This window comes from Hyperolius riggenbachi, chromosome 10 (genome assembly GCF_040937935.1).
Source record: "Hyperolius riggenbachi isolate aHypRig1 chromosome 10, aHypRig1.pri, whole genome shotgun sequence".
NCBI classification, from domain to species: Eukaryota; Metazoa; Chordata; class Amphibia; order Anura; family Hyperoliidae; genus Hyperolius; species Hyperolius riggenbachi.
Window position 1 is genome coordinate 283,559,951 of NC_090655.1, and position 10,349 is coordinate 283,570,299.

The 10,349-nt window shown below is 50.0% G+C and overlaps 1 protein-coding gene across 1 annotated transcript in view; it reads right to left on the reverse strand.

Moving 5' to 3' along the window:
• LOC137537258 (oocyte zinc finger protein XlCOF7.1-like) overlaps window positions 1-9,254 on the reverse strand; it is a 110,426-nt gene extending 101,172 nt beyond the window's left edge. Inside the window, exon 1 of the mRNA XM_068259345.1 lies at window positions 9,214-9,254. The gene's annotated coding sequence lies outside the window, so the exon portion shown is untranslated. The remainder of the gene's footprint in view (window positions 1-9,213) is intronic.
• Between the last annotated feature and the right edge of the window lie 1,095 nt (window positions 9,255-10,349).

Consider the following 10,349-nt stretch of genomic DNA (forward strand, 5'->3'; position numbering starts at 1 on the left):
CTCTGCCCTGCCCAATATATAACAAGTATGACCACCCCGACCTCTGCTCTGCCCAATATATAACAAGTATGTCCACCCCAACCTCTGCTCTGCCCAATATATAACAAGTATGTCCATCCTGACCTCTGCTCTGCCCAATATATAACAAGTATGTCCATCCTGACCTCTGCTCTGCCCAATATATAACAAGAATGTCCACCCGACCTCTGCTCTGCCCAATATATAACAAGTATGTCCACCCCGACCTCTGCTCTGACCAATATATAACAAGTATGCCCACCCCGACCTCTGCTCTGCCCAATATATAACAAGTATGTCCACCCCGACCTCTGCTCTGCCCAATATATAACAAGTATGTCCACCCCGACCTCTGCCCTGCCCAATATATAACAAGTATGACCACCCCGACCTCTGCTCTGCCCAATATATAACAAGTATGTCCACCCCAACCTCTGCACTGCCCAATATATAACAAGTATGGCCACCCCGACCTCTGCTCTGCCCAATATAAAACAAGTATGTCCACCCCGACCTCTGCTCTGCCCAATATATAACAAGTATGTCCACCCCGACCTCTGCTCTGCCCAATATATAACAAGTATGTCCACCCGACTTCTGCTCTGCCCAATATATAACAAGTATGTCCACCCCGACCTCTGCCCTGCCCAATATATAACAAGTATGCCCCCCCCGACCTCTGCTCTGCCCAATATATAACAAGTATGTCCACCCCGCCCTCTGCTCTGCCCAATATATAACAAGTATGTCCACCCCGACCTCTGCTCTGCCCAATATATAACAAGTATGTCCACCCCGACCTCTGCTCTGCCCAATATATAACAAGTATGTCCACCCCGACCTCTGCTCTGCCCAATATATAACAAGTATGTCCACCCCGACCTCTGCTCTGCCCAATATATAACAAGTATGTCCACCCCGACCTCTGTTCTGCCCAATATATAACAAGTATGTCCACCCCGACCTCTGCCCTGCCCAATATATAACAAGTATGTCCACCCCGCCTCTGCACTGCCCAATATATAACAAGTATGTCCACCCCGCCTCTGCTCTCCCCAATATATAACAAGTATGTCCACCCTGACCTCTGCTCTGCCCAATATATAACAAGTATGACCACCCAGACCTCTGCTCTGCCCAATATAAAACAAGTATGTCCACCCCGACCTCTGCTCTGCCCAATATATAACAAGTATGTCCACCCCGACCTCTGCTCTGCCCAATATATAACAAGTATGTCCACCCCGACCTCTGCTCTGCCCAATATATAACAAGTATGTCCACCCCGACCTCTGCTCTGCCCAATATATAACAAGTATGTCCACCCCGACCTCTGCTCTGCCCAATATATAACAAGTATGTCCACCCCGACCTCTGCTCTGCCTAATATATAACAAGTATGGCCACCCCGACCTCTGCTCTGCCCAATATATAACAAGTATGTCCACCCCGACCTCTGCTCTGCCCAATATATAACAAGTATGTCCACCCCGACCTCTGCTCTGCCCAATATATAACAAGTATGTCCACCCCGACCTCTGCTCTGCCCAATATATAACAAGTATGTCCACCCCGACCTCTGTTCTGCCCAATATATAACAAGTATGTCCACCCCAACCTCTGCACTGCCCAATATATAACAAGTATGTCCACCCTGACCTCTGCTCTGCCCAATATATAACAAGTATGTCCACCCTGACCTCTGCTCTGCCCAATATATAACAAGTATATCCACCCCCACCTCTGCTCTGCCCAATATATAACAAGTATGCCCCCCCCCCACCTCTGCTCTGCCCAATATATAACAAGTATGTCCACCCCGACCTCTGCTCTGCCCAATATAAAACAAGTATGTCCACCCCGACCTCTGCTCTGCCCAATATAAAACAAGTATGTCCACCCCGACCTCTGCTCTGCCCAATATATAACAAGTATGTCCACCCCGACCTCTGCTCTGCCCAATATATAACAAGTATGTCCACCCCGACCTCTGCTCTGCTCAATATATAACACGTATGCCTACCCCGACCTCTGCCCTGCCCAATATATAACAAGTATGTCCACCCCGACCTCTGCTCTGCCCAATATATAACAAGTATGTCCACCCCGACCTCTGCTCTGCCCAATATATAACAAGTATGTCCACCCCAACCTCTGCCCAATATATAACAAGTATGTCCACCCCGACCACTGCTCTGCCCAATATATAACAAGAATGTCCACCCGACCTCTGCTCTGCCCAATATATAACAAGTATGTCCACCCCGACCTCTGCTCTGACCAATATATAACAAGTATGCCCACCCCGACCTCTGCTCTGCCCAATATATAACAAGTATGTCCACCCCGACCTCTGCTCTGCCCAATATATAACAAGTATGTCCACCCCAACCTCTGCCCAATATATAACAAGTATGTCCACCCCGACCACTGCTCTGCCCAATATATAACAAGAATGTCCACCCGACCTCTGCTCTGCCCAATATATAACAAGTATGTCCACCCCGACCTCTGCTCTGACCAATATATAACAAGTATGCCCACCCCGACCTCTGCTCTGCCCAATATATAACAAGTATGTCCACCCCGACCTCTGCTCTGCCCAATATATAACAAGTATGTCCACCCCGACCTCTGCCCTGCCCAATATATAACAAGTATGACCACCCCGACCTCTGCTCTGCCCAATATATAACAAGTATGTCCACCCCAACCTCTGCTCTGCCCAATATATAACAAGTATGTCCATCCTGACCTCTGCTCTGCCCAATATATAACAAGTATGTCCATCCTGACCTCTGCTCTGCCCAATATATAACAAGAATGTCCACCCGACCTCTGCTCTGCCCAATATATAACAAGTATGTCCACCCCGACCTCTGCTCTGACCAATATATAACAAGTATGCCCACCCCGACCTCTGCTCTGCCCAATATATAACAAGTATGTCCACCCCGACCTCTGCTCTGCCCAATATATAACAAGTATGTCCACCCCGACCTCTGCCCTGCCCAATATATAACAAGTATGACCACCCCGACCTCTGCTCTGCCCAATATATAACAAGTATGTCCACCCCAACCTCTGCACTGCCCAATATATAACAAGTATGGCCACCCCGACCTCTGCTCTGCCCAATATATAACAAGTATGTCCACCCCGACCTCTGTTCTGCCCAATATATAACAAGTATGTCCACCCCAACCTCTGCACTGCCCAATATATAACAAGTATGTCCACCCTGACCTCTGCTCTGCCCAATATATAACAAGTATGTCCACCCTGACCTCTGCTCTGCCCAATATATAACAAGTATATCCACCCCCACCTCTGCTCTGCCCAATATATAACAAGTATGCCCCCCCCCCACCTCTGCTCTGCCCAATATATAACAAGTATGTCCACCCCGACCTCTGCTCTGCCCAATATAAAACAAGTATGTCCACCCCGACCTCTGCTCTGCCCAATATAAAACAAGTATGTCCACCCCGACCTCTGCTCTGCCCAATATATAACAAGTATGTCCACCCCGACCTCTGCTCTGCCCAATATATAACAAGTATGTCCACCCCGACCTCTGCTCTGCTCAATATATAACACGTATGCCTACCCCGACCTCTGCCCTGCCCAATATATAACAAGTATGTCCACCCCGACCTCTGCTCTGCCCAATATATAACAAGTATGTCCACCCCGACCTCTGCTCTGCCCAATATATAACAAGTATGTCCACCCCAACCTCTGCCCAATATATAACAAGTATGTCCACCCCGACCACTGCTCTGCCCAATATATAACAAGAATGTCCACCCGACCTCTGCTCTGCCCAATATATAACAAGTATGTCCACCCCGACCTCTGCTCTGACCAATATATAACAAGTATGCCCACCCCGACCTCTGCTCTGCCCAATATATAACAAGTATGTCCACCCCGACCTCTGCTCTGCCCAATATATAACAAGTATGTCCACCCCAACCTCTGCCCAATATATAACAAGTATGTCCACCCCGACCACTGCTCTGCCCAATATATAACAAGAATGTCCACCCGACCTCTGCTCTGCCCAATATATAACAAGTATGTCCACCCCGACCTCTGCTCTGACCAATATATAACAAGTATGCCCACCCCGACCTCTGCTCTGCCCAATATATAACAAGTATGTCCACCCCGACCTCTGCTCTGCCCAATATATAACAAGTATGTCCACCCCGACCTCTGCCCTGCCCAATATATAACAAGTATGACCACCCCGACCTCTGCTCTGCCCAATATATAACAAGTATGTCCACCCCAACCTCTGCTCTGCCCAATATATAACAAGTATGTCCATCCTGACCTCTGCTCTGCCCAATATATAACAAGTATGTCCATCCTGACCTCTGCTCTGCCCAATATATAACAAGAATGTCCACCCGACCTCTGCTCTGCCCAATATATAACAAGTATGTCCACCCCGACCTCTGCTCTGACCAATATATAACAAGTATGCCCACCCCGACCTCTGCTCTGCCCAATATATAACAAGTATGTCCACCCCGACCTCTGCTCTGCCCAATATATAACAAGTATGTCCACCCCGACCTCTGCCCTGCCCAATATATAACAAGTATGACCACCCCGACCTCTGCTCTGCCCAATATATAACAAGTATGTCCACCCCAACCTCTGCACTGCCCAATATATAACAAGTATGGCCACCCCGACCTCTGCTCTGCCCAATATATAACAAGTATGTCGTCCCCCCCCCCCCCCCGACCTCTGCTCTGCCCGATATATAACAAGTATATCCACCCCGACCTCTGCTCTGCCCAATATATAACAAATATGTCCACCCCGACCTCTGCTCTGCCCAATATATAACAAGTATGTCCACCCGACTTCTGCTCTGCCCAATATATAACAAGTATGTCCACCCCGACCTCTGCCCTGCCCAATATATAACAAGTATGCCCCCCCCGACCTCTGCTCTGCCCGAGCGTCGTTTCAAAGGGTGGAAATTAACCAGAATTTACCAGAATTCAACAGCAATTCAGCAGAAATCAGCATTACACCAAGGTAACTTCCTCAATCTTTTAGCCTCACCTGCATTCCTGATCACTATTCAAACCTCACACACATTGCTTCCTCTCTCCTACTCCATGCACCTTCCACCGTTCTCTACACATCTACCTCTGTCCAAACCACTGCCAGCCTCCTCTCCACACAACGTAATGCACCCCTTCCCCCCAGTCCTTTCTCTGGCTCACCCACACTTCACCCACCATATTCCTACCAACCCTTTGCCACCCCTCCACCACTACCACATGCTATTCCTCCACCTGCTTCTCCAGCTGGTCCCAGTGCTTTCTCCCTCCATCCTCAACCCACCCATTCCTAGACCCCCACTGGTCCCCAAACTCCCAGCCAACCCCCTTCCAGCCCCTCCACACTCCTCTTGCATCCGCAGACCACACCATAATAATCTCATTCCCATCCATACAACCCCCAGGCACTCTCTCCCTCTGTTTTGTGGTCTATGGAATACCAGATCTGTCCGCAACAAGCTCACATCCATCCATGAGCTCTTCCTCTCTAAATCCCTCACCTTCCTCGCCCTCACAGAGACATGGCTCACCCCCTCTGACTGTACCGCAGCCGCTGCTCTCTCCTATGGGGGACTGCATCTCAGTCACACCCCCAGACCTGACAACAGGTCTGGAGGAGGAGTGGGTCTGCTTCTCTCCGCACCCTGCACCTTCCGGGTCCTATCACCGCCCCCTTCCCTGCACTTCTCATCCTTCGAGGCCCATGTAATCCGCCTGTACCAACCTCTCCCAGCCATCATTGCGGTCCTATATCACCCCCCATCTGCTCCAACTTCACTCTTCCTGGACAACCTGGCCTCCTGGCTCCCCCACATCCTGTCATCTGACCTCCCCACCATCATACTCGGGGATTTCAACTTACCTATCGATGAGCCTATCTCCACTGCTGCCAAGCAGCTACTCTCCCTCACCAAATCCCTTGGTCTCTCTCAGCACACAAATTCCACCACCCACCGCGCTGGTCATACTCTTGACCTCATATTCTCAAAGTCCACCTCCCTCAGCAACCTGGACATCGCACCTTTCCCTATCTCTGACCATCACCTCCTCACCTTCACTATCTCCCCACCAACAACTTCTCTCCCCACCCCTCAGCCTGATCGATGGCAGAGAGACCTACGTAATCTCAACCCAAATGTCCTAGCAAGTCCCCTTCTCTCCCTCTCCTCCCACCTACCCACCCTAACATGCCCAAATGAAGCGGCTGCACAATATAACCTTGCCCTCTCATCTGCTTTAGATCAAGCTGCCCCCTCAATCTTCCGCCCTATCAAGCCCCCCAACCCCCAACCCTGGCACAACACCCACACACGTAACCTCAGGAAAGAAACTCGAGCAGCCGAACGGAAATGGAGGAAATCACATCTCAATGCTGACTTCCTAGATTATAAGGCCAAACTGTTACTCTTCCACACTGCCCTCTCCGAGGCTAAACAAAGGTACTTTGCAGCACTGATTGTAACCCAAGCTTCCAACCCTCGACAGCTTTTTGCTACCTTCAATTCCCTCCTCAACCCCACTCCTCCCCCTCCCAGCTCCTCCCTCTCAGCCAATGACCTTGCCAACCACTTCACCACTAAAATTGCAACAATACGCAATGAAATTTCCCCCCTCCATCCCTCCCTTACCAATGCGTCTCAGGTTGTCCCCTTGCCTTCCCTCCCAGCGGCTCCCTTGTCTCATCAACCCCTCGCCTCTTTTGCTCCTGCCACCATTGACGAAGTCAGCCTGCTGCTAGTGGCTTCCCCCCCCACATCCTCTCCCTGTGATCCGGTACCCGCGAATACTCTTCGTCCCCACTTCTCTGACCTGGCCCCAGTCCTCACCTCCTTGTTCAATCTCTCCCTTTCCACAGGCATCTTCCCCAAAGCATTCAAACAGGCCACTGTGCTTCCCCTGCTGAAAAAACCCTCACTCGACCCATCCCTACCCTCAAACTACCGCCCAATCTCCCTCCTTCCCTATGCTTCTAAACTCCTCGAACGCCTAGTCCACCAGCGCATTACCCAATACATCAACACCAATGCCCTACTTGACCCCCTACAGTCTGGATTCCGACCTGCGCACTCAACTGAAACAGCCCTCGCCAAGGTGGTCAACGACCTTACCCTTGCCAAGGCCAAAGGCAGTTATTCCATCCTGCTCCTCCTTGACCTCTCTGCAGCATTTGACACTGTTGACCACTCCCTCCTCCTCCAATCACTACAGTCCATGGGCATCCATGGGCTTGCCTTGGCCTGGATCTCCTCCTACCTATCCAATCGCTCCTTCACCACTTCCTTCAATGGCTCCTCCTCAACTCCTGCCCCCCTTTCAGTTGGGGTCCCCCAGGGCTCTGTTCTAGGCCCCCTTCTTTTCTCCATATACACTTCCTCAATTGGCAAGCTTATCTCCTCCCTGGGCTTCAATTACCACCTTTATGCAGATGACACTCAGATTTACCTCCATACCCCCGATCTCTCAGCCACCACCATAAACAAGGTCTCCTCGTGTCTCTCAGCAATTTCCTCCTGGATGTCAGCTAGGTTCCTAAAGCTTAACCTAGACAAAACTGAGCTCCTGATCCTTCCACCCCATGCTGCTGCACCTATCCCAGGTTTCCACCTCACAATCGACAACACAACCATTCTCCCTACCTCCCAGGCCCGCTGCCTGGGTGTCACCTTGGACTCTGACCTCTCCTTCATCCCACACATCCAAAACATCACAAGAGCCTGCAATTTCCACCTCCGTAATATCTCCAAGATCCGCCCATTCTTAACCCCGGACACGACCAAACTGCTCATCCATGCCCTCATCATCTCCCGCCTTGATTACTGTAACTCACTCCTTTCTGGCCTCCCCCTGAAACGCACTGCCCCCCTTCAATCAGTGATGAACGCGGCTGCAAGACTCATCCATTCTTCGCACCGCTCTGCATCCACATCTCCCCTTTGTGAATCCCTGCACTGGCTCCCTATCCGTCTCAGGATAAGTTTCAAGATTCTATGCCTGGCGTATAAATCTGTGCACAAAACATGCCCTACCTACATCTCGCAGCTTGTTCACAAGTATACACCAGGTCGCCCCCTCCGTTCCTCCAACGACCTTCGCCTCACCACCCCGCGCATTTCACACTCCCATGCCCGCCTCCAGGATTTCTCAAGAGCTGCCCCCACCCTCTGGAATGCCCTTCCACCACCCATCAGACTTGCTCCCTCTTTCAACACATTCAAGCAAGCCCTCAAAACCCACCTCTTTATGATGGCCTACCCACCTCCTACCACACAGTAACTCTCTAAGGAATATTTAACAGCCCCCCCTAGTTTCCACCCCTCCCTTTAGATTGTAAGCCTCTGGCAGAGTCCTCCACTCCCTAGTGTAATCTACAGGATCATGTGCTCCTGTCCTATGACAGCCTGTACTTGTATTACTGGGCCTACCTAACCAGCCCATATTGCATGATCATGTATTTTGTACAATTTGTATGTATAACTTTGTTCTATGTGTATAACCCTATGTATGTCATCCTTGTATCATTGTATATATTTATTGTCCAGCGCTGCGTAATATGTTGGCGCTTTATAAATACAATAAATAATAATAATAATAATAATAAGTATGACCACCCCGCCCTCTGCTCTGCCCAATATATAACAAGTATGTCCACCCTATCCTCTGCTCTGCCTAATATATAACAAGTATGTCCACCCCGACCTCTGCTCTGCCCAATCTATCACAAGTATGACCACCCCGACCTCTGCTCTGCCCAATATATAACAAGTATGTCCACCCCGACCTCTGCTCTGCCCGATATATAACAAGTATGACCACCCCGCCCTCTGCTCTGCCCAATATATAACAAGTATGTCCACCCCGACCTCTGCTCTGCCCAATATATAACATGTATGTCCACCCCGACCTCTGCTCTGCCCAATATATAACAAGTATGTCCACCCTGACCTCTGCTCTGCCCAATATATAACAAGTATGTCCACCCCGACCTCTGCTCTGCCCAATCTATCACAAGTATGACCACCCCGACCTCTGCTCTGCCCAATATATAACAAGTATGTCCACCCTGACCTCTGCTCTGCCCAATATATAACAACAATCACACAATTACCTCTCCCAGCCTTGTGCTCTCTCCACTTCCTGCAAATTCTCCTTTCGTGACATCACTTCCCATCTCTATTACACCACTTCCTTTCTTTGGTTTAACATTTTCCTGTCTATGCGTTCCACCTGGGAGAGGGCGAGATCTCCATCTTGTGGTAGATAGGCTAACTGCAGCCTCTGTTGATGGAATCATCTGCACTCAGACTATAAAGGTACACTTACACACCAGAGAAATAATGCTCCTTCCATTCATTTGCCTATACTTTATTGCTTCTTATCTTGTTTTTTTCACCACAAATTAGGCTTTCTTTGGGTGTTACTATTTGCTATGAATTATTTTATTCTAAATGCATTTTAACAGAAAAAACAAGAAAAGAATGGGAATAATTCATTATTTATCAGTTTGCGGCCATTATAGTTTTATAATAATGCATGCTACCATAATTAAAACCCACACATTTTATTTGCCCATTTGTCCCAGGTATTGCAACATTAAAAATGTTTTCCTAGTACAATGTATGGCACCAATATTTTATTTGGAAATAAAGGTGCATTTCTTTCAATTTCGCATCCATCACTATTTACAAGCCCGTGATTTAACCACTTGCCGACCGCACACTCATAACGTGCGTCGGCAAAGTGGCAGCTGCAGGACCAGCGACGCAGTACTGCGTCGCCAGCTGCAGCCTAATTAATCAGGAAGCAGCCGCTCGTACGAGCGGCTGCTTCCTGTCAAATCACGGCGGGGGGCTCCGTGAATAGCCTGCGGGCCGCCGATGGCGGCTCGCAGGCTAGATGTAAACACAAGCGGAAATAATCCGCTTTGTTTACATTTGTACGGCGCTGCTGCGCAGCAGCGCCGTAAGGCAGATCGGCGATCCCCGGCCAATCAGCGGCCGGGGATCGCCGCCATGTGACAGGAGACAGCCTGTCACTGGCTGCACAGGACGGATAGCGTCCTGTGCAGCCGGATCTCCAGGAGGGGGCCAGGTAGGAGAGGGAGGGGGAGGATTTCGCCGCGGAGGGGGGCTTTGAGGTGCCCCCCCCGCCACCCACAGCAGGCAGGAGAGATCAGACCCCCCCAGCACATCATCCCCATAGGGGGAAAAAAAGGGGGGCAATCTGATCTCCCTGCCTGCACCC